The 25,680-nt window shown below is 38.4% G+C and overlaps 1 long non-coding RNA gene across 8 annotated transcripts in view; it reads left to right on the top strand.

Annotated features, from left to right (window-relative positions):
• Nucleotides 1–25,680, top strand: part of LOC110473198 (uncharacterized) — a 105,744-nt gene extending 80,064 nt beyond the window's left edge. For all 8 annotated transcript variants that reach the window (XR_014951951.1, XR_014951946.1, XR_014951950.1 and 5 more), the window contains one exon: nt 1–25,680. This exon is cut by the window's left edge and continues 11,684 nt beyond it. This is a non-coding gene — a long non-coding RNA (uncharacterized LOC110473198).

The following is a 25,680-nucleotide window of genomic DNA, read 5'->3' as shown; positions in this document are numbered from 1 at the left end:
TACAGGACTGACAGCTGACATCATGAATTACTGTATAAATAAGTTCCCCTTCGACAGGAATTCATAAAAGAGACTCATACAGTGATTGGTGTTGCCTTCAGCAAGGCCAATATAAATGCTACATAAATGCCTGAGACAAGCCAAACTAATCATTGCTCATAGATGTCAGATGTCTAAATGCAATGCTGGAAATCACAACTAAGTGCTCTCTTTACTGCAAACAAGGAAAACACATTTTATAGGTCTTGTTTGGACTTTGAGACTTTGCGTTTCTTTCCAGGAGTGGTAAAATAAAATAGTCCGTGTCCTAAAAGCAGAAGGAGTAATGTCTTTAAAGATCAAATACAAATGTCAAATTAGATAAAAAGAGAATATTGCCATTGCAAGATGAAAAATAGAATATCCCACTAGATATCCAGAAGCTCCAAAAACATCAGTGTGAATACTGAAAGTTAGGTATTTTAAATTTTCGACAGGCTTCTAATATTCTTCGGTTTTATCAGTAGAATTTATTAATGCATAGGTAAAAGTAGTTTTTTGCAGATTCATTAAGAAACACCAAAACAATGTTTGGGAAAATCAATAAAATTTTACCTGGTTATATACTTCAAATATTTACTGTCATGTTAAATCTTTGAATATCTGCATGGAGTCATCAAAAAACCTGAGGTCCATTATCCACTCATACTGGCAGGTAAAAAATGCTGTCCTTACAAGTCATTGCAAATTCCACTTTTATATATTTAGAAATTATTTCATCACTTTCATTCAGTCATAATACAGTCTCATCTCTCAAAGGGTAAGACGCTTTGATTGCCTGACTCTACAAATACACTGCTCAGAACTTTACTTGCTGGTCTAGAAAGCAGCAAGATAATAAACTTCTAACATGATATTTGTGCAAAATCCAGGTGTTCTGCTACAGTAGTTTACAAACCAACATATTACACACTGATTTATTTCTCTTGCTCTCTCATGACTTCTTCATTCACAAGGCAGTCTCAATTTTTAAGTATGTGAGTGCTGCTTCTAGTAAAGCTAATAAACAGAAATTGATTCCAGAAAGGTTCATAAAATGGAGAAGTACAGATAGAGAATAGACCATAATAAGTTTTTTTAAGGGAAACAGGAGCTAAATGGTGGCTGAATTATTATGGCCTTTCAAAACCATTTTCAAAAGTCCAGTGGAAAATCAAACCCTCTAGAAATGTTTTTGAACAGCTATATTTGAATATTATCTCACTGCATTTATGCCTGTGGCAGTAGAATTAGACCAAATGAGATGGCAGTGATTGGTTTTATTGGCAGGGAGGTGTTGCACTCTTCCATGTAATGTGTTCCATTTTCAACTTATTTCAATTTGCACATAAAGAAAACTATTTCAATTTGCAGGAAACAAGTTCCCTAAGTGCAAGCAGAAGTAAAGACTAAGAGGGCAGTTTACAGGGTGGAAAGCTTACAACTTGAAGACAATATAACCAATTGTTATAACAATTAATTTCCCCTCTCTTTATTCCACATACATAAAAAAGAGCTGCTCTTAATCCACCAGACCTTGTATACAACCCCACTAAGGCCAAAATAGCTTTTCTAGCTGGCAGTTCAGTGCCTCCAGGTGTGGTGTTCATGACAGTGAGAAGGAGGGATAGTCTGGTAATGGAAACTCTTTAGAAAGGTAGAACAGTTGAAAATAGCAAATTCTGGCTATTTCCTCTGCCTGCATCTGATCCTACCTTCAAATAATCCAGTGGGAGAATAAATTGGACTAATTTAATTAAACACAGAAAATTAGCCCTTAATTACACTGCAGAGTATGGTTGTATGGAGACTGCTTTCTGAAATTTAAACTTCCACAAAAGTCTAAAGGAAAAACTTGGTGAAAACTGTCCATGAAATTATTTATATGTGGAATTAAAATGGCAGTTCTGCATCTGTTAACCTATGACAGCAACTGGATTATGAGACAGCACAAATCAGCAAAGATTCTGGTTATGTGTGGCAACAGGAACTCAGTGCTCTTTGGGAGGAAAATAATAGTATCTCTTCACACAATGTTTTAAGAAACTCTGTATAGAAACAAGCACTTCAGGGGTGAAATGTCAGAAAACAAACACAGGATGGAACAACAACAGAATGGAGATTTTCATTCAGCCAAGGCTGGAACTCAGGCTGAGGCCATACAGCTCTACATTGTATGAGGATGCAGGGAAAAGCAGCTGTGCTCCAAAACTGACCAAAACTTTCCTGGAGCTGGCAAATTGTATGAAATTTGAATGACGTGCCCCAGAGGGTCAATATGTAAAAGCAGAGCTGAAAACAAGGGCTGAGGAATTCCTAAATGCACTTTTACTCTCTCTTTTGCATAATCCTGGAACTAAATTTAATGAACAGGAAAGCATTTGAAGCACAGCTTGCATTGCATTGTTTTTAGTGATGAAAAAGGAAGTAATTTCCAAGAAAATCACAGAGTGGAAAAGAGGGTTAAAGCAAAAGCAAAAGGAATGGAATTTGAAGCATTCCTGATTTCCAAATGTTTCTATTGTCACTGTATTTTATCAGCATGTTCCCCATCTGGTTAAAAGAATATTCCATGGAAATGGGCTCCTGATCTAAAAACATGACATTGTTTCTATTCTTTTACATTTGCTTTCCATTTCTAACTGCTCAAAACATTTGAATGTAACAAGAAAAATGTACCTAAATCACACTTGCACACCAGGGAGATTGTCTGATGAGGGAATCTGGGTAGGGGAGATATCACTGGCAATTCTTCTCCCAGCACGCTCAACATTGTCAGGTGTAAAGCACAGCCCTGACAGACTCAGAAGTGCTTCTCCACTGGTGGGACAATCACTGTGGTGAAAGTTATAAACAATAAAAGCAGGGTAACCTGTAGGATCAGTGTTCACTTTGATCTCTTCTATGAATTTCTGAACATAGGAACCAGCAATTCTGGTCCCTGGTGCTCCATTTGTGGCTAGAGGGTTTGGCACAAGGATTTTAAAATGGTCCCCCATCATGGATTCTATTTAAAAAGCAAGGCAGTGTAGCAAACAACAAGGTGCCTCATTAGTTCTGCAGAGATGCTCAGCAGGGGAGACCCTTTCCTGCTCTGGAATAGCAGGAATTTGAGCATAACAGAAAAAAGGGGCTTTCTCTTTAAACAGCACCCAGGTACTTCCTTTCTATCACCACTTGTCATTTCAGATCTCTTTGCTCCTCTCAGGAGCATGTCCTTTCACTTCCCTAAACTTCTTAGCTATCTTTTGAAAATGTGATGAAAGAATGAATGAATTTTGTTTAATCTTTAGCTTTAAAATGGCCAGACATCCAGGGAGAGCTGACATAGCCTTGCTATTGCACCACAGTAAATTCAGCATAATGTTCCTGGGCAAAAAGGGATATAATATATATATATGTATTTCTTTTAGATATATAAATATATAAAATATATAATATACATATTATATTCATAACTGAAAACTACCTTGTCTGCTACAAGCTCACACCACAAAATTCTACACTTCACATACCTGTGTCTACAATGTGACAACACAGAGTAGCAGAGTTATGTTACCTGGTATAGCAAAAGTTAATAAAATCAAATAGTTGTATTGTTTTTACAGGGGGTAAGAATTATTTTAATCTGTATCAAAAAAGTATTTATTTTAGATTTACAGCAGATTCCATCTTTTAAATTTGCCTCTTGGTGAATCTACCAGGGAAGAGCCCGAGTGACTGGTGACATGCCAAATCTCTTGTGCACCCTTCCTATTACAGGGGTAGCACAAAGGGACAAGTGGCCACATTCCCCTGCTGTGTTAAGCAGTATTCATAAAGAAAAAAAAAGTGACAGATGCCTAGCAATGTATTTTATACACACACTCATTATGATTCTGGGAAACATTTTAGATTTTGTACTTTCTTGAAAACATTTGCCCCAAACAGAAAGAAAAGAGAAAAAGCCTATTTTTGGGTGACTTTAAAAAGTACTCAGGAATTTTGAATATTTCCACTAAAGTAGATTAGAAGAAAAGCATCGTTGCCATCTACTAATCCCTTTCAGTTTAATATTGCAAAGAATAAGCCTTTCCTTATTTAACACTTAAATCATGCTGCTGTGTAATCCTTGTCCCCAGCACGGAACCAGCAGGACATTTCTCCTTGCAGCACATTTACTGAATTTTTGTTATGCATTCGAGGCTCACTCACTCACTCACTCACTCACTCACTCACTCACTCACTCACTCACTTCCTGAGTTCCTGCTGCCTAGAAATGCTCTAGAGGAGTTCCTGGAGTGTTTCCTTTTCCAGAGCACATTTATCAAACAGGGAAAGGGAGCTATCAACAGCAGAACGGATATTTTTCAGGAAAGGAAATAAATGGATGCTCTTCCCTCCACCCCCAATTTGGCATTTTCTGGTCAAAGCAAATGCAGAGGGTTAGAATTGATTATTTCAGCTGAATGCAACCAAAATCACTGAGGAAAATGTTGACATTTAGATGAAAGGACTGAGAATAGAAGTGGGCAGAAAAGGGGAAGCAAACTAAAGACTATGTCTGCAGCCTCTCTATTACCTCTTGGTCTCTCTTACTGTGCAGCTTCACTATAAAATACAATCTCTACTGGACCTCAGCTAATACTTGCAGATGTTTTCAGCTCCTGAAGAAAATATATTTATTTAGTAAATACAAAATTATACAGCATACCTCTGTGAACCTGATTAAAATAAATATTTATGCATATATCTACCCTTCCCATGGCAGGCGTGACACAAACCAGTGCCAGCCTTGCATGTGAGAGTTCTGCTTTATAGCTAACTGAAAATAGTCAAAATTGGTGAATTGGCATTTGCTAAGCTCCATACTATGCTCTCTGCACCTGAGCTATCTCATTTAAAGTTACCCCAGACATGTCTATGCAGACAGAGACTGCTGTGCATTTATCATATTGTCTCAGTAATACTGTGACATTTTGACTAGTCTAATTTGCTCCCATGTGACCTCCTGCAAAATGAATTGTCACTATTAGGAAGAGTAAGACAGGTCAAATGTGGGATAACTGGATGCAGGTACAGCAGTCACTAAATTAGCAACATATAGAAAAAAAAAATGTTGGCAGCAATCAGCTGTGGTCCTTTCTACTCTTGTGAACATGAGAAAACATATTGAGAAGGTAGCCTGCTGATCTGCTTGAATGCCTTACACACTTAGGAAACAAATAGATATGCCAAGTCTCACCATCCATATCTCTTTCTTTTAGAGCTTCTTTCCCAAGGATAAATTTCAGCACTTGGCTGAAATAAGCCTGAAAATTAAATCCGTACTTGATAAGAACTGAAAGGTGTTTTTATTCTGCTGGTTTTTACTCTCAAGTGGATCAAAAAGTTTTTACTGCTAATTGTGCCCAGACAAATTAACTTTGAGATCAAAGTTTTTAAATGGGATTTTCAAAAAGGGCAGTAAGCAAAGTCTTGGCAGCTTGATCCTGTTAAGAAATATTCTCTTTGCTCTTCTGGGCAGAATATCCTTTACACTGTGGAAGTGTTTTAGCAAGGATGTTTGTCTGTCCTATTGTTGCTCTTAGAACGCTAAACAGAAAATTGAGATTACTTGGCACCTTCCAGTCCATCTATAGAATTAGTATATGGAACAATGTAACATCCATTAATTTTGTCATTCTATCCATTTTCCTGTACAAAGTTCTGAGCTATGTTAAACAGATTACAGGAATCTTATCAAAATGAACTTATCAGTGTGCATTAAATATCCAGCATGAATGAGTGCCTCATAGTTTTCTAACCGTTCACTCACTAGGGTATACTTCTGGAGTTTGTTTTGGTTCAGAGGCATTAACACAGGGACGAGTATCACCAAAATTACCTTTTCTGCCTTCCAGTCTGCATCTCTCTCAAGAACACAGTGTGACTTCTTGCTTCCACCCTGTGCTAACTCCAAAATGACACCTGGGTCTCTGCCTTACTAGTAGAATCCTTAGGAAAGTCTAGGAACAAACAACAATAGGGCTTGAGCTAAGTCCTAGCCAGATGGGTTACATGACTTCTAGAGCAGATTCAGTCTTTGCGAGTCCCTTGATAATGCCAAAATCTGAGTCCTGTTAAAAATTGCAAAACTAAAAATGCACAGGTGTTTACAGAAATAATACACACAGCAAAAATTGAAGTCCAGAATCTATCAATGTCAATGAGAAAACCCATTTTTATTGTGCTGGAGATAGGGTTTTAGCCTGTGAAGCCTATAATTTGAAACTTTAGCTGATTGAAAAATTGATTTATTGCTGAGATATTTGAAGATCCTCACTAATCTCATAATTCTGCTAATAATTTATAAGTATAAAAATATTTACACTTTGCTAACTGCACCTCCAAGAAAATAAGACAGATTTGAAAGAAAACTGGGCCCCCCTCTGCCAGCATCTCTTGTCTCACCAGCAATGCATTTGCAGCAGCACAAGTTCTGTTAATTCGTAACTCTCCTTCTTGCTTTAAGATAGTGATGCCTCAGGTTTTAGCTTTTATATTTTTCAAATTCTGTGCTGGTTTGGTGTGTAGATCTGAGCTTCATATTAGGGAATAGTGAGCTCTCTTTACAGAGTAGGGATAGAAAACAATTCCTTCTCTAGCTGGTGACCAAGGACAAATAATCTAAATTTCAGGCCCAGGAGCATAAATTAGGGTGGACTGAAGAGGGAAAAACAAGAAAGATGGGACTTCATAATCTAAAAATACAATTGCACTATTAACTCCAATATGCAAATGGACCACAACTTCTGAGAGACCTTATGACCGGTCGTCCATTTTGTGACCATTTTGGGTCCATCTTGGGTGTGGCTCTGGCCAGGCTCCTGTGCTGCCCAAGGTGTATCCATTGAAGCTTTCAGATAAATCCTTACTTTGTTCTTTAGCTCTGTCTAGCCTCTGTTCTAGGTCAGCCTTCATGAGGCATCAATAGAATTGAGCACTGTCCTATCTTGCTGCAGCTTGACAACTCTGTTGATAAACAAGCTATAAAAGAGTATCTGTAGATTTGCAAAGGAAAAAGAAATATTGAAGAAGTAGGAGAAGCACACTTGCAGTGAGTTATGTTTAGAACTGGATGTGGAAAAATCCAATTTTATGCGTAAGATTTCGCTTATGGAGAATTACATCAAGCCAAATGCTGGAAAGATACTTTGTGATCTAACTCAAGTCCTTTCCCTTTCTCTGTGGAAGAAGTGAGATGCATTGGCTCACTTCTCAGTACATATTTGCATCTTTCTTTCCTTTGACTGCTCTAAAGTTGCTTTCCCAGCTCAACTTTCCAGCGCTCAGCCTGAAAGGCAGCAGTCTAATGGTCAGAAACTTTCACCCTTCACACAGAGTTTAGGCAGGTGGGCAGAGCAGCTTTTCCTTGCTTTGGAGTAGGAATGCAGCTTTTCATAGCTTATCTCAAAGGTCACTCCACCTTTTTCTGCTCCCTGTTAGGAGAAGGAGCTTTGAACTCAGGTAACACTGGAAAGATGCATTTGCAGGGGAAGGTGTTTACCTTCACCTGATCTGACCATCTCACCTCAATAAAATCGAGGGGTTCTTGAGTGATTTTGACCCCCCTTTTCTATCAGTCAGCTTATCAAAGGCACATTGAGGAACTGATTTCCACATGCAACTCTTTAAGGCTTCTCTGTCACAGAAAGGAAGGTAACAAGAGGAATGATCATGAAGCTATGGGCAAGCAGGCACAGTGAGCGGCTCATGCAAATGCTTTCCTTCAGATGCTGCCTTTCATCATCTTTGTCTAAAATTGAGTATCTCTGCTGTAGTCTGTTTCAAGGGGAAAAGGAATGTAAAGCTCTACTATTAAAAAAAAAAAAAAAAAACCACAGAAAAAACAAACAAAACAAAACAAAACAAAAAAACCAACAAAAAAAACCTGCCTGAACTTCATTGAAATGGAGAACCCAAAGTAGGAGTTCCTTGCCCATGTTTCCAATTCCTGTCAGCTGTAAAAAAGGTTTATGTGGTGACTGGATCTGTTACATCTCCTTTTGAGAAGCACTGTACAGGAAAGAAGAGCTGCTGGTACAACTTCTCCCTCAGCTCTGCTCATGCTTTGTCAGAACAGAAAGTAAGCAGGATGCAGAGGGTGTTTTTAATGATGTGAGTAGCACAGCTCACAAATAGGACTCCTCCTGAAGATGGGATGGGTTTTGTGCCACGAGATGAAAAGGGAATCAAAGTCAGGAATGTTTTTTAGTGAAAAAGATTGATACAGCCATCCTGAGGCAAACTGTCACTGGTGTAATCAGAAGGAGCAGCTGTCAGAGAATAGGAATAGTCATCAATTGCTTGACAGAACATGACAGCTTGGTTCATAAATAGCTTCTTCTTTGAAAACAGATCCTAACCACAGAGGGAAAAACATATTGTAAAGAGAATCAACTTTCTGCTGTGCTAGCCTCATTCTAATTAGTACACCAGACCTGAGGCAAGAGAAACCCTTTTCTACAGCCCACACTGCAGACTCCTGGTGTTTTGTATCTTTAAAATGAAAAATAGACCCATTTTCTGGATGGGACTCATCTACCAAATCTACCAAATAGTCAAAATTACTACATGAGGCCACTCTGGTTCTGACCCTGACTGAGCAGGAATTTCGATGGAGGCTATTTTTCTCTCACTTACTGTTTTTTTAAAAAAAATTAGTATAACATGCAAGGATATTTCAGAGAAATGCAAGACACTGCTGGGAACATGGTCTATAAAAAGTTAGTATGAATAAAAAATTCCACTGTATTAAAATGAATATGCACATGCGACATAAATATATCCATTTTTAATTATGCTTTTTATAACTGTCAGTTATAAAAAGGAGGGGAAGGTTATGGATTTCTAATTCTGAGAGTGATAATAGGAAATTATGTCTTCTTCAAACAAGGTCATGTTTACAGAGTGGGCATATGGCCCAGACAGAGTTAGTGGAGAGCACTCAGTGCTCACAGTGCAGGAAAACACTGCTAGTTCATAAGAGCTGTGTAAAGTAAATTGGCAATTATTTAAGGAGAAATGATTCATTTTTATGCATGCCAGGCTATGTTGTCACAACTGAAGCTCTTCATAGAGCTGTGGCTTCTAGAATGACACAGTCACATTCCAGTCTATTTAATCCTAATTTTTCTTTGATTTTACTGCAGGTGAAATGCAAGAAAGTAATAGTTAAAATTCCTACAGTGTTAAGTAACAGACCCAAGTTATTTTGACATTTTATGCAAGAGAGATACCAATTCAAAATAATTATTCCAGCAATTTGTAGCTCCAATAACTTGTGTTTTTGCTGACAACTTTGTCTTTAATGATGTCAAATTTAGTGGCAAGCTTTAAGATTGCAGTGCGTCTAAGACTACAAAAGCTTAACCTACTTTTCATTCCCTGCCTGAATCCATATGTATGTCTTTATTCCTCCGTGATCACAAACAAATCTAAGGCACGTCTTGATGCACTTTAGATCTTTATTCTTAATCATAGAATCAGAGAACCATTTAGGTTGGAAAGGAGCCCCAAGATCATCGAGTCCAACTTGTGACTGAGGGCCACATCCAGTCCTTCTGTGGACACCTCCAGGTATGGGGACTCCACCAGCCCCTTCCAAAGCTTAAAAACCATTTTAATGAAGAAATTCCTCCTGATGTCCAACCTGAACCTCCCCTAGCACAGCTCAAGGCTGTTTCCTTGTGTTCTGTCACCTGGGAGAAGAGCCCAAACTCCTCCTGGCTGTAACCTCCTTGTCACTTCACTGTGGAGAACCTTGAGGCCCCTCTCAGGGCTTGGCCCCAGGATTTCTGGGACAGCTCCAAAGTGTTCTTGGTGGGGTGAAGAGGGGTCAACCCCATGGGCTGTAAGAGAAGCGTGTGAGCAGCTCAGGGAGAGGGCAAGGAAGGTCCTGAGAGAGGGATGATGGTGACCCTGGTGACCTGTGGGGACCAACTAGTTTCTGTTGGGAAAACCAGTCCTGTTTTCCCCAGCACTGCAAGGGGGATCTTGGAGAGGGTGAAAGCAGCTGGGATGTGAGGAGGGGATGTACCCTGTGTGAGGAGATGCTGGAGGCAGCCCAGTGTGGGCAAGCTGAAAGGGTTTTGTGTAAAGTTATTTAATGATAATTTTGTTCCTACCATGAACGCCCAGTGGGGTTTGGGCAGAGTGGCTCTGAGCAGACCAGTGCCTGTCCCACCCCAGGAGCCCCAAAGAGCAGCTTGAACCATTGCTCTCCTGGATTTTGGAGGGCAGACCTCTCCTGCAAACTGAACTAATTTCACCTCAAGTGAAGTTTTTAAAGTTTAAAAAAGTTTAACCTCTGGTTAGCAGCACTGTCTGGCTATTTTACACAAGTTGTGGCTGTTCTGATGTGGGGCACAAGCAGAGATGCTAAAATAGAGCTGCTCAGGTGACATCTGTAGGCTCAGCTCTTTGGTAGATATTTATACTAAAGATAAACTGACAAGCTTATGTGAAGGAATCTCTGATTTATCTATTTTTACAATCTTTCAAAAACTTTGGCTATAAGCTCTTCTTTCTTTCCATTTTTTTCTCTTACCACTGTGAGTCCAGTGCAAAAAAGATATATCTGCTTTCCCATACTTGTTTAGGTTGTTATGTAAGCATATTTTATACAAAATCTGTGCTAGTGCTGCTTGACTTGGCAGAACATGACACTTTCTGGATGTGCTTTGGAATCTTAAGGGCATAGACAAAATGTCACGATTTTCTTTTACATCAGGGTTTAAAAGAACCCCAGGGCCACTACTGCAGGACTGTTTCACCATTTAACATCTTGTTTTCTCTGTGACTTGGATTTCTGTCTGCAACTCAGCTCGTGGGAAAGTTTTGGGGTCATTTCTCTTCAGTCTGTGCCTTGAGAGGCTCCTACTTTTTGTTAGAGTAGGAGAGAAGATTGGCAGTGCTAGTGATCATGTCTGGGGTAAGAAAGATTTTGGTTTACTTAAAAGGTGTTGTCAAATGAAAGAGCAACTGCAAGAGAAAATAATGATTTTCAAACTTAGAAATACTCAAAACCGTCTTATTAAAATCTGAATTTTGGTGTTTTGTTTGTTTGGTGTTTTGGTTTGGTGTGGTGTTTTTATGGGGGAAAAACCTGGAAGCTTGGGACTAGTGATTATAGAGATGAATAATTGCATAATAAATACCAATCTGGGCCTTGGTAATTAGACACTGCAGCATTTTGATTTTCTAAATGATAATCTGGTGCTGAATAGATTGCAAAAAAGGCAAGCAAAGTATAAAAGATGTAAAGAAGTAGTTTGCAGTCATATTTGTGCCGGACTGGTGTAGGTGTGTTATGCCCCAGTACAGAATTCATGCTGTGTTTTGCCACAGAGGGGACTTGATAATTTGTACTCAGCTATAACCTAAAGGCCCAAATATAACAGGTAGGGCCAGGATGTGACAGATAAGCAAAGTATGGCCTAAATACAACAGAAAATAATTTCAAAACTTGGCCTAAAAAGTTTCATCCCTCAGGTCACGTTGTGTGCAGGACTGGCCATTTAATATGGCCAGTAATTCTATTTTCTACTACATATTGCACCAGATTCATATCCACAATAGGATTCTTGCTAGATTTTCTTTTAAAGCACAATTTTAATTTCCTAGACTTCAAGCTCATTCACACTTTAATGCTTAAAGAAGCACATCCCCATCTGAATTTCTTTAATTTTTAATCCTAGAATTTCAGGACTAAGTATAAGAATTCACTGAAGTATAAAATGATTATTCTCTATTATACTGCTTGTAATACAGATATGTGAGGGAATATTCTCTGAGAGATCTGTTGAAGATTATTAGATATAAACTTCCTCCAGCTGGTTGTTCACATAATAGCCCCTGAGTTGATTAAATGAACCTCACCAAATGACTGCCTGGAGGATAAGAAAAATCCACAAACCTGAGTTAAATTCTGCATAGAAGATTTTGTTTGCGGCATGGATAGCTCCATTTTCACAGCTTTTATTGAAATCAATTACACTCTCAAGGAGAACAAAAAGAAGTGTAATGGAGAATTTAATTTACTGGTGTGTGATAAGCATTTAAAGAAAAGATTTAAAGACAGAAAAAAAAAATGAAGAAGAAAAAATAAAACCTAAATTGTTTTCTGTTCTGAAGTGATGTCCAGAAATTCAATTCAATTCAATTCAATTTAATTCAAGGGTTTAAAACTGCACGAGCCTTCAATTGTCCAACCTATGATGTTTTTTCCCCATTTAATATAGTGCAATTTTACAGCATATCTAAGTACAAAATAACTTATTTGACCTAATTTTATATGTGATTTTTCTTATTTCAGCTTATTTTTGCTTTCTTCTTTGAAATTAGGATGAAGGTTCCTGTTCTGTGTACAGAAGCCAGCCTCAGATATTTCAGTATTCATGTCTTTCCTTTGACCTCTGTTATTCCATTTGCAAGCGAATCAGGCATCATTTATTAACAGAGTGCAGCAACTGCTGCAGCACTGAATCTTTATTTTCTTGTACTTTTCCCACTTGTAGCCACGTGCAGAGATTTGATTTGTGGACTGCAGAGACTAGAAGTGTGTTTGGCAGGACAGTCTGGTGCTTGCATTCTCCCTTGAAGGTCAGAGATCCAACCCCCTGCAAACTGCTGTGGGACAAATACCGCTGCACATCTTAAATCCCAGTTCATTTAAGAGGAAATGCCTGCATGAGGTTTGATGTATGGCTTGGCTGAGAATTAAATGCTTACGATTCAAGAGCAGAGAGGTTTCACTCAGTCTCTTTAATCAGAGATCTGTGGAGACACCTGAATATTGGCTCATGTTGGATGTACTTTGAATTTTGCAAGCCTTGTTTTGGTGAAGGCTTTGTTGACTCATGGAAATACTGGGTGTTGACATATGGGAATTTACTCATTGAAATGGCTGCATTTAGTGCTTCTAGACTCGAGAAAAAATGTTGTTTATGCCAGTTCTGATCCACCATCTGATTTGTATAACTCGTATTTCCATTCCTTATTTGAAAGGAGAACAATCAAATTATAAGTTCAACCTTTTTTTTTATTATTTTTTGCTCCTGTTTCTTGCAGCAGGTAACAGCTTCAGAGAGAAGAGTTCCTCGTTTCTGACCTACTCCTTTACCTGTGTTTGGTGCCCCTTCCTCTTGACTCTATGCTCCCACCACTTTCCTTCTTCAGACCACATCCTCTTGAGCTGATTCAGATTTTTCTCTTCAGACAGGCAGTCTCCAAATTCTCCTCTGTACCTTCAAGTTACTCCAATGTCCTTGAAGGGCCATAAATTTAAGATCCCAGATGTCTATTCTTCAATTTCATCTGTTCATTGAAGCTTGTCAGGGTTAGTTTTAGCAAATTTGATGTTTTGGTGATGTAATGATCAAATAACAATATGATTTCATGAAGAAACTTAACTAGTCTTGGATAAAAGTGGGCACTGCTTACAATTAATGAAAATAACTAATTAAAATTGTTTATGAAAATTAAATAATTTCCAGCCATAGTGAAGGTGGAGGGAGGGAGAAAGAGAGGGGTGGAGATAGGGGACAGACCTCTCAGTTCACTTTTTGGATGTGAAAATATGCCTAGTAATGGCAGATAACAGAGATAACAGTGTAATAACTTGCCCTGTTCTCTGCCATCTGTGTTGGTTCTTTGGTTTTGGTTACTTAATTAAATTCATTAGTTGGGAACCAACCAGGCAGACCTAATACCTCCTTTTTTCCCTTTTAAAGCTTAGAGCCTGAATTGACTTTGATGGATAATGCAACTGAAAGTTTAAGAACAGAAAATTAAATCCTGGGGATAGTCAAAATATTTATTACAGCAATGGAGCTATTTAAGACACTGAAATTTAATAAGATAATTGGAATGCATTTATTTGCATTTCTATCTGGCTCTGTTCTTCCACCTCTAGCATTGCCAAAAGTGTTTTCCATGATACTTTTTATTATGGTAAATTTTTACTTTTATTTTATACTTTTTATTTCTGGTACCACAAGCATTTAAATCTAGACACTTTACCCTTTTCTCTTGCAATCCCATCCTTTCATCCTGGCATTTCTTGTAGGCCTTTTGGCCATAATCATTTAAGTATCCAGCACTTTCCTTGTTTATTTTTTTTCAGATTTATAAGCTGAACCAATAGGTTTGCTCATTTTAGACTAAAATACTGAATTACTGTCAAATTAAGCTGATTTATTTGCACTCAGTGTTGCATTAACTAGTAGTATAAGATAACTAACTGGCATGTGAGTAAGATTATGGGGTTTTAGTTGTAGGATAATTAAATTTTACTGAGTAATCTGAGGCTTTGGAATGTTACAGAGCAGTAAAAATATATTCAAAGATTATTTGCTGTCTTCAGATCAAAGGAATGGTAAGAAAAAATCAGGAATGACAGACTAGGAGGTGATTATTTGTCTTAGGGTGTTCCCTGTAGCTAAACACATATCTGAAAAAGTTCTCTCTATTTTTAAAGCTTTCTTCTATTGTTTCCAGGAGAGGAATAAGACTGGGCAGCATTCCTCAGGAAATCAATCATTTCAGGCTGGCTCCGAAGCCACAGGAAAAAGATAAAAATTGCTTTGGCTGTGAAAGGAGATAATTCCCTGAGCTTGGTGTGTCATCTTGGTGATGGAACATTTCCTTGCTGAGCTTCATTTGAACACTGCTGTCATTGTCATACCTGGCCTAGAAGCTTCAGAACTGCAATCATGAGCAAACAGACCTGCCTTGCTGTCAGTGTAGTCACACTTCCTGAAGCATAATTAATTCAGGTATTTGTTTCACAGCTTGTTGCTTCTCCATCTCCTTCACTGCTTATTTGTTTTTTTCCTTTGTTACCCTTCTTTCATAATCAGTGGTTTTTCTTTCTGGTCTTTTAATTATGTTGCCACAGATGTGGGGAAGTACTTTGTTAATACACCTTTATCAAACAAAATCACTGCAAACTTTTGCCAACAGCATAAGTCCCCTGCCTTTCCTTGAGAGTCATGTAATATGCAATAACCCTTGTGCATTTCAGAAAGCAATGCTGGTATATTTTAAGTGGGATGAAATGCAGTGATTTCCACTTTGAAGCTGCACAGCTACAGCTCGACAGCTAAAATTAGCCCTGACATGAAGTTTAAAGAGTTATTCCATTTCTGATTGCTTTAAATAGATGTATTCTCCCCACCAGCATCAGAAACACCCTGATAAATTGTGATTTCCACAGCTTTGAACAATTTTACTCCAGTTCAACCAGTTCTGCTGACAGCCCCCCATAAAGCTGTGTGGATACTGGAAGTTGTTGCTGGTGGCTCTTGGGGTATTTCAGCACAGAATGCAGTATTTCTGAGAGTGTGCACCCCATATATACCAAGTATGTTGGTAAGAATTCATACTGAATTGGCATAGCAAGGATAAGAAAGTGCTTATCAGAATATTACATGACTAATCCAATTCATGATGAGGCCTTCCTTAGTTTAAAAGTAGAAGTGCTCAGAAAACCCATATAATTTCAGTTAAATTCAGAAACAGAAAATGGATAGCATATTTAGCCTAAGGGAAAATTCTTTATTTATTTTAACTTGTATCTGATAGTGAAAACCATACTTTTTCCATGATTGGAACTATGAAGACCTTAAATACATATTTTCTTCTCTCATATTTCCAATCTAAGATAGAGACTTCCAGAAGAAGCTGATGCTTCTTAGCTGATAAAGTTATCAGCTCTCACCTAATAATATATTTAATTCCAAGAAAGTCAGATGTTACATCTCATCTCTGTCCAAAGACAGATAAAGCTGTTTGTGTCCAATGAGACATTCTTGGTGTATGAAGGTATCGACATCTATTACCTTGTGAAAATTAAGTTTAGACAGATCAGATCCTTCCTGTGAAAATGAGATGTTCAAATTCCCAATAAGGCCTAGCCTTTTTACTATTTACAGCTGAGTACAAGGTGGAAATTACATCCACAGAAATGGACTGATGCCTCCACAGCTTTTATTTGCATGCTTCAGTGTGGATTACCAACACTGGGAGGGCCAGGGAGAAGTTGTATAAAGGAATATATATGAGCTGTATATAAGAATTTGGCAAAAGTGCCATTTAAGGCAACTCACCCAAGCCATATGAAGATATTGTTGCCATCCAGGCAGCAAGCAGCTGTTTACTGAGGAGATTTCCCATGTCAGTCTTGCTGTTTGCAAAAGATCCCAGTAAATGAGGGTTTTTAGCAAGCACTCTGTGTCTGTACAACACCAGGGAAAAGTTCTACCACGATATGAGGTTATATGAAAATTGGAGGTCTTTCTTTCAGATAGAGAAATGATCAGAGGACTGATGCACCTCTGCTATGGAGAGAGGTTGAGAGTTGGGGTTGGTCAGCCTGAAGAAGATTGAGAATCCAGGGGACCTTAGGGTGGCTTTCCAATCTTTAAAAAGGGTGTGTAAGAAAGATGGGAAGAGACTTTTTAGCAGGGTCTGTGTCCACCCTAAAATATTTGGTGACTCTATGCTGAACTCTAAGCATTCATCACTGACACTTTTCTGTAGTTCATTTCCTCTTAAATTTTGAGAAAGGTGAGGTTCAAGCCTTGGCATAGCACAAGGTTTTGTATTGAAAAAAGATGAGCTGTGGTGACTAGCTCATGTTCCTGCTAACAAATAGTGTCATTGTACAGGGGAGTGAAGAAAAGGTGCTCAGGACCACATCACTAACTTATATGGAACCACTGAGTCACAGAATGCCTGAAGGGGGAAGGGACCTCTACAGGTCCTCTGGTCCAAGTCCTCTGCTCAAGCAGGGATGCTGGATCCCATTGCCTTGAGCTATGCCCAAGGATGGAGACTCCCCAGCCTCAGGCTCAGTCACCCACACGAAACAAAAAGTGTTTCCTGATGGTCAGACAGCCCCTGCTCTGATTTACTCTGTGCCCCTTTCTTCTGCCACCAGTGAAAAAAGCCTGACTCCACCTTTTTGCATCCTCCCTTCAGTTATTTATGTTCACTGACAAGTTTGCCCCTGATTCTTCTTCAGGCTAAACAGCCCCAGTTCTCTCAGCACTCCCTCTTACAAAAGAGGCTCCAGTCCCATCATTAGGAGTGGTGTGACTCTTTCCAGTAAATCCATATTCCTCCTGCACTGGGGAGCCCAGAAATGAAAATAATACTTAGGTATGACCTGGGTTCTGCCTAGAGAACTCCTGATCTTCTGGGGATAAGGCTCAGAATTATCAAGGAACTCCTGGGCAGAGGAATGTCCCAAAGGGCAGCCAAGAGAGGTGTCAGTCTTTGTTTTGAGCTTAGGGAACTCTTCTTCCAGGGTAAAAGTGACTTTTAACTACTTAACTAATTTTGGCAGGATGAAATTACCTATCAGTGTGTTTTCTTGGATCTTTCTTGGCAGATAAGGCCATTTTGTCTAATACATTTATTCCTGTTTTCTGGGAGAGGATGGTGGCAGCACAAAACTGCTCCAGCAAGGGACCTTAAACAGGATCAAGGCAGGAACAGTGGCACTGTCAGGAGCAGACTCGTGGGTAGGAAATGACAGATGATCCAAGAGCAGGTTTACAGGCACAGAAATTTGTTGCCCACTGTGCTTTGTCCAAGCTTTAAAAGCAGCTCAGCTGCTTCTGTGCTAGCAGACATTAAACATATGATATTTACTCATCAGTTTTCTGTGCTATCACTCAAGTTTTCTTGCTGCAGGCATTGACTAGTTTCACCACAAGTTCTGCTGCTTCTCCAGCACTTCTGGGTGTCAAGTGAAGCTCATGACTTTGTTTTTCACATGAGCACTGACAGAGTCACAGAGGGTATGCTGAAGAATTGTTCCCTAAATATGACCAGAAGGGTCTTTTTAATGATGCTTTTCAAAAAATGGTGCCCTTCATATTTCTGCACCTAATTGGATATTTTTTTTAACATGGTTTTGTTTTTTCCTCAGAGAAACAACTTTTTTTGTCTGTTCTCAGTTCAAAGGTCTTGACTGTAGTATATTAGTGTATATTTCTGAAACACTTTACACACTGTATTAAAAAAGCAGTTTAAAAGTGGCTGACAAGAAAATATCTCAGTAATGTGCATGTAAATTCCTGTGCTGGCTGTGAGCAGGCAGTCAAACCTTAAGGGTGTGAATTACTTACAATTTTAGACCAAACAAAGGCTCTAATTACCAAACTCCGAATGTTAAAATCCCCTTAAAATAATTGCACCAGTGAAAGAAAGGTGGGTAAATTCTACTCGGTTATCTTCTCAGGCAGCAGCCTCATGAGTATTGCAGGCAAGTTTTAAATCTAATAAGGCAGCTGCCTAAAAACTATGTGGGAGAGGATCATTTTGTTGGAAAACCACAGCAGTTAAGGAACCTTAAAGGTTGTGATTCAGCAATCATTAGATGTTGCATAGCCAAAGTAGGATCACAAAGTATTTTACTCTTTGGTCTTCCAACAGGCAGGAGCTCAGGGGCTTCCAAAAGTGCTTTTCTTTCTGTTTAATAGTTGCTGACCTAAGGCCTCACCACATCTGCAGCTGTGTCCTTTCTTGGTAGGTACTGTTAGAGCCTTCTCCTGGAAAATCTTTCTTGACGCTTAAAACTCTCAGTTGCACTTTTTGAGCCAGGAAATCCTTCAGAGTCACAGATGCTCAATGGTTTGGAGACTCAGGGCACTTTTATTTGAATTCCAGCCTTGTGTTGAGCAGCCTTGCCTGAAATTTTGGATGCAAACCTTAATGTCAGTGGGTAAAGACAAAGAAACCTGCCAGATTTAATGATCTGCAGCAATATAACCCCACTGAGGGAAATGCTCTGACCTCCTCCTCCTAATCTCCAGTACGTGGTAAAATAGAAAGGCTGAGTTTCTTTCATAAAGTGCCTGAAGCTTAAAATCATGGGAAGCCTGTCACCCATGATTAAATAGCAATGTAAATCTGCTTCAGGAATAATTGGAAAATGTATGTAGGTAACAAGATTGCATTGCACCTCATGTTTCTCATATTGGCCATAAACACAGAGCTTGCTTTCAGATGCATAACTCTTGTCATGCCTGCTGCTTCTAAAAAAAATCTAGATTTATTTTTTTTTAATAAGCCATAATGGGAATCATGAAATTTATATAGAGTTACTTCTTTCTGCCAGTACTTTCCCTTGAAATGTTTATTTTTTTAAATACAAAACCACTTTTTATTGCCCCCCACCAGTGCACATACTGTAATATAAAAAAATGCAATAATGAAAGACTTTATGGTTTGAAATAACCTTTTTAAGAAACTAATGCGAAGGAAGGACAAAAAGGGAATAGGTAATCCTTTTGGAATAGTGTTATCACCTCTGAATAATTGCTAAGCAATGCAATTATTCACAAGTGTAGAATTGACTGAGTAAAAATCAGTGCCCCTTTTGTACCTGTTTTTTGTTAGTAGGACACCCAGCTCGGATGGAGCTGTGATTTCACATTAAGAGGACATGACTAAGCTGCTGAAAGGCTTCTCAGTATTCTGAATGGTTTCCCCTGTAATGCACCGAGCCCCAGCCAATCCTAAACACAAATCTGATAAAGATTCAAGAATCAGTTCATGAGCATTCAGAGGAATAAGCTATTCACCAACCCTGTAAACACTTATCAGGCTTCACCCTAAACACACCAGTGGCTGCTTTACCACATGTGTAAGGGAGTGGGAAAACCAAAAGTCAAAGGGGAACCTAAAGAAGGATGTTTTACACCTTCATGGTTTTTACATGCAAATTACTTTATAAAATCCAGGTTGATTTTGTTTCTTTTGCACATGAGCCTTTAGAACTCACCTAGACCTTCCAAAATACATGGTCTGTTGAAGAATCAAGAGAAGCCACTGTTGGCTGTAAATCTCTCTGAAGATATTGTCAAGTTTTTTTCTGTTTGCATCAGATTTTAGACCAAATAAGAAACAAACTCCAGGGTTTCCATACACCTTGATTCCAGTTTGGATTGGCAACTGCTTTTAAAAGCAGACTTCCCAAGGAAAACCTGGCACCTCAGACATCTAAAGTGGGAACTGCCTGGAGAAGGGACATTAGTTAATGGCAGATTGGGTCATTACAGAAGCAGATGTCACTTTGACATTGTTCTGACTCACTTGGTGCCTGTGCCAGCTGCCTTTGCAAGCCCAAAGGCCAAGACTTGCTTCATTACCATAGAGGGAATTTCAGGTATCTAATTAGCAGGTGCTGTGTTGGCCTGGTAACCACTGGAGTACTAAATTAAGAATCAGTAGAAAATTGAATTATTCAGATGTATAATGATTACAAGCATCGCTTTTCTCACCTGTCAATTGCAATCTGTTCCACTGGCAAAACCAAAGTTCGCTGGCAGAAGAGCGCAACCCTTGCTGTAAACTGTTAGATGACATTGCAGGAATTTCTTGGAAGTGGCACCAAATAGAGGAGTCTGCCCCTTGTTTGTTTTTCATGGCAGCCCAGTGCGTGTATTGGTAGCAGTGTACTAACTCCAGTTCTCAAGGACAGGTTGGTGCTGTGCTGTTTCAGCTCCCTGTTAACACTTTCAGGCTCTGGTCATTTGCTGCATAACAATTTTGGTGATAGAAACTGGTGAGTGCTCACTCAGCCTGTTAAGGCTGTTTAGATCAACACTTCCATATTTACTGAGATATTTATTTAGATATTCTTCATCAATGAAGCACAAAGGTGGAATTCTGCCCCACTTTGATTTCTGGGTGCTGCATGAAGAAAAGGAGGCTCAGGGGGAACTTTCTGGTTCTGTACAGCTCCTGACAGGAGGGGACAGCCAGGGGGATTGGGCTCTGGTCCCAGGGAACAGGGACAGGAAAGAGGAAATGGCCTCAAGATGTGCCAGGGGAGGTTTAGATTGAAAATTAGGGACCATTTCTTCAGCAAAATGTTGTTAAGCCATGGAATAGGCTGACCAGGGTAGTCCTTGAGTCATCATCCCTGGAGGGATTTGAAAGATGTGTAGGTGTTATGCTTAGGGATGTGGTTTAGTGGTGGACTTGACAGTGATGGGAGAACAGTTGGACTTGATCTTAAAAGCCTTTTCCAACCTAAATGATTCTATGACTCTAAAAGAAAGCTCATCTCTATTTTTTTCAAAGACTGACTCCCTTTCCATTGGGCCATTGTGGGATTTAATGCTTCTAATGACCTGTGTTTTCTTCCTTCAGGAAGGGAAAATTGAATTAAAAGCAAACTCAGATTAAAGCGAACAGTCTGAACAACAAACTGAATTGCTCTAATATAGAGTGTGAAAATTTTGCTGGAGGTTCGACAATCACTTGTTGGAAAATGAAGGAAGGAATTGGAATTAGTTCCCATAGCAGATGCCTAACTCTGAAAAGGATCTCAGGTACTCTTGTGCAAGTAATTACACGATAACAATTAAAATCCTAGTAATGAGCTCAGTATAGATAGCTCTGTGTATATAAACAGAAGAATTTTTTGTGTATATACAGATGAATGTATAGATGTGAGACAGGGCCTCGTGCTTTCTTCTTCAAAATTTCTTAATCTCCTTTGTCTTTAGCCATAGATTTCCATGGGAGAAACACAGAGGTGTGGTTTCTGTTACTAATTTATTATATTCACACCCATATTTATAATAATAATCTCCCAGAGTGAGGAAATATATTCTACTCAAGGTCACAAGAAAAAAGCTGGACTACCAGAAATTTAATAAATGAAAACATCAGATGTACTTTGAAAGGTTAAGATGTCTTTTTAGTTTGCTTTTTCTTACAGGAGGACTCATATTTAGATGAGATTTGCCAAGTAATAAAGGAGTTGACAAGTCAAAAAAATTACTATTGGTAGTCTGACTCGTATATATAGATATGAAATATGATGTTTAATCAACATGGATTTTAAGTTTAACCCTTAACATGTGGCTTCAGAAAAAGATGAAGAAAACTTCAGGTCATTCAGGGTCCTGGCTTACTCTGAATTTATTTCAAATCAGTGCTCTTAATTCCACTGAAATTTGTCACACAACCTTTTTAAAAAAGATCTTTTTCAATTTTGGAACCAGTGTTTGACTGGGATAGAGCAACAAAAGTCCCAGTCAAAATGGAAGTGGGTTTTGGCTTTTCTGTTTAAAAGGAAGGGATGAGGACATTGTGATGGCTTTTATAAATACAAAGAAAATGCAACTCACAGCAGTTTAATGTGTACAGCCTTAAACTGACTCCTCAGGTACCCAAAAGTACCAAGGGAACAAAGCACCGATATTCCCCTGGTTTTAAATTTTCCATGATTACTTCATTATAAACTTGTTTAAATGTAGATTGCTTTGGTTTTGTGTTGTTTTACCACACTTTATTGAGAGTTTTAAAACACCCAAAATTAGAAATAGAAATTGTATTTGTGCAGCCACCCTACATTGTCTGTATTTTGGGTCCATGTGACAGGTTATGTAATCTTAATTTCATCATAAAAAAACTCAAACCTCTTTGTCAGTATCTTGCATTTTCATGAGACTTGCCATACTGGAAGGTAAAGTTGTGTGAAGTTTAAGAAACTCAAGCTTGGTAGAAGTCAAACTACAGAGTTGCAATTCCTTATGCATAAAAAAAAAAAAAAAAATAAAAAATTACTATGAAATCTTCACCAAACAACCTTAATGGAAAATCTGCAACAGTGGAGATGATGTCCAAAGTGAAGCCCAGCTTGCTCAGATAAAAAAAAAAGAAGCATGAAGTAAGTTCATGTTTTGACATTCCTGTGAAAAAATTTTATGGATAAACTGTGTCGATTCCGGGGAGAGGGTGCATGTTATGTTTAGAAAGTTGCATTCAGCAAAAACTGGTTTTAAACATTAAAAGAAAGACTATATGGACTATCCCAAACCACATACACCAAATTTAAAAATAGAGAAACATTCTAGTTTTGGTAAACCACTCTCTTTTAAAGACAGTTGGAAAGGCAAAAAATGAGTTCCAGTCACTCCCCTTGATATTCATTTTCAGTCTAATGAAGTTTGATTTTTTTTTCCCCCAAACTGTAGCAGAGCAAAATTACAATTAATGCTCAGTGAGTGAATTGAGTTTCACTTGCAATTACATTACCTTGGTAATGCAGAAGGATTCTTCACAAGACTGATTTTGCATTTTAAATGGATTTTTCAATGAGAAAAAACACTCCTTATCAAAAAATGTGCTGAGGAAAATTCTGTATGGCTGCCTTGGGCATAATGAGCACTTAAGAGCAGCCAGGTTCACATTCAGCTCTGGCATTGCTTCAGTGTGTGACTTGGAAGAGTTGTTTGGCTTCTTTATCATTTGACTTCCTGAAAAGTGACAATAAGAAATTCATGTGCTGGAGTCTCAGAAAGCAAATCAAGATTTTTTTTTTTTCTTAAATGTGGCAGTGACTGGCAGCCTATGCCATGCTACTGGGGAGTTTTACAAAGAAACAATAACGTTTGCAGAGCAGTTTTATTTCCTAGAAAGTTAAAGCCTTTAAAGTTGTCCCTGTCTCTACCATCTTTTGAAAATCTTGGTCTATACAGCCACTTCTCGTATTTGCAATCCACAATCTTAAATGAATATTTTTGTCACTGGAGGTCATGTAAAATTCAGGTATTTAAGGCTTTCATCTTCTGAAATAGCTTGCTAAGGTGTATGGTGGGAAAGTCAAACAAATAATTTCACAGTTTTCTTCAGTTTGCTTGTAAAATACATGTAAAATTGGGTTTTAAAAAATTATAGTTGCCATCGTTTGCAGTAAAACTTGGTGGGAAAAAAATATCTTGGAATCCTGAACCAAATATCTCAAATAATAATTGTGCCTGGGGTTTCTCACAGAAACAAGAATGTTGTGGGATGATTTACTTAGAAAAATCTCCCAGGTGTCAAGGGCAAAGAGGTGTTTTTAAAGGTATGTTTTTCTTCCTCCAGTAATTCTGCACTAATTACCAATTGGTTTCTTCTGTGATGTGAGTCCAGAAGATTTATTCTATGCTAGCACAATAACAATGAATCAGAAGTTGTCTGTAAATCATATCCAGATAAATGGATCTTGAGGTGATTTTGGCTGTTAAGGAATTGAAAGGAGGAAATGGTGGTGGTGTTGATGGCCTTCCCTTGTACTCTAAAACACTGAGTAATTGCTGATGTCCATTTTCAGCAGAATCCTATAGATTTTTTAATCCATATAATTTTCCTGATTTTAGTGGAAACAGTTCACTCCAACCCATAGTCTCTGTGTCCATAAGGAATGAAGAGGGACTTTAAGAAATAATTGCAGCTGTTATGATCCAGGATTTACCCGAATTCACTGAAATGCAATAATCTCTGTCAGTCTTAAAACTAAAAACCTTTACAAGCTTCCTTCACTTCAAAATAAAGTGGCTTTGCTGGGCATGAAGCATCAAGTGTTTTAGGAGTACAGCAAATACTGGTACAGCCAAATCCCAGATGTTCACATTTTCCTTTGAGAAATCTATTCAATTAAATAAATAAATTTTTAAAATTACTTCAAGTTACACAGCTTTCAAAGCTCGATCTCAGGCTTTTTGTGGCAGCTGTGAACACTCAGAGGACTCTCTCTTCTCTCTGAGTCTGTGCCATCCTTGTGACTTTTGGGTGAATTTTAACAGGAGGTGAAGAAACAGGGTGGGATTGGAACAGCATCCCCTCTGAAGGTGGATGGCAACCCTCCAGCTGGCTGCAGTAGGAATGGAGAGTTTAAAGAGGTTTTGCATAAAGACCAGAGTGCAGGGATGCTCTAGAGGATTCCTGGGAATTCATGGGGACCTGAGAGCCACCACATTTTTTTCTTGTCTCCCTCTATTTTTCTTTGTTCAGAAGTAAGGTTACCTTTGTCTCTTTTACATGAAATTGTTTCTTGGATTAAAAACTTACAATTTGAGCTTTCCCAGCTATAGAGGCTTGCATCTGTGATTGTTTTAGGTGTGCAATACTGTAAATAGCCAAAGAGTTGGAAAGAATAAATGTTGCATTTCTGTACTGCTGCAGTTCCCTCAAGCAGTACCTGTGCAGGGAGAGAGACTCAATTACCAGTCAAGCACAGGCATTTAGGAGCTCTGTTTTCAAGGTCTGTATAAATAACTGAGGTTTTAAACAATGGGGATGATAGGAAGTGAGGGTCTTTAGGCTACACTCTGCTGCTATTGTTCTTTACAAAGAAACTCAATTACAAGGTGACTTCACCAACACAGGATAGAGAACGAGTCTGTTCATGTTACACAGGAACTACAATCCTGCCTAATATGTTTAATCTAAATTAATTTTGCAAATGAAAGAGGATATATAATTTATTAGGTAAAGAATTATAATTATGTGAAAATCTCCTTAAACATTTCCTGAACACATCACAATACATATTATATAAATGCAAAACTCCTTCAGTCACTGAGACAAGTAGAGATATGACACTTCACATACCATAAAATACTACCCTGACCTACATGCTTTGAATGTGAACTTCATTTGTAAAAACTGAGATTTCTGTTTACTGGAGTTAGCATTTTGCCTATTTTTAGATGTAAGATTATGATCTGGAAGTATTTGGCCAAGTCTGTTAGTCTTTTATTGCCATTTCATGTAACACTGCAAGCTGTTGTTGGAAAGAGTGTATTGTGATAATATTTATTAAAGTACTGTTCAATAGTTTCACAGAAA

Source organism: Lonchura striata, chromosome 1A, assembly GCF_050655825.1.
Source record: "Lonchura striata isolate lonStrDom1 chromosome 1A, ASM5065582v1, whole genome shotgun sequence".
NCBI classification, from domain to species: Eukaryota; Metazoa; Chordata; class Aves; order Passeriformes; family Estrildidae; genus Lonchura; species Lonchura striata.
This window is presented reverse-complemented; position numbering and strand designations above follow the sequence as displayed.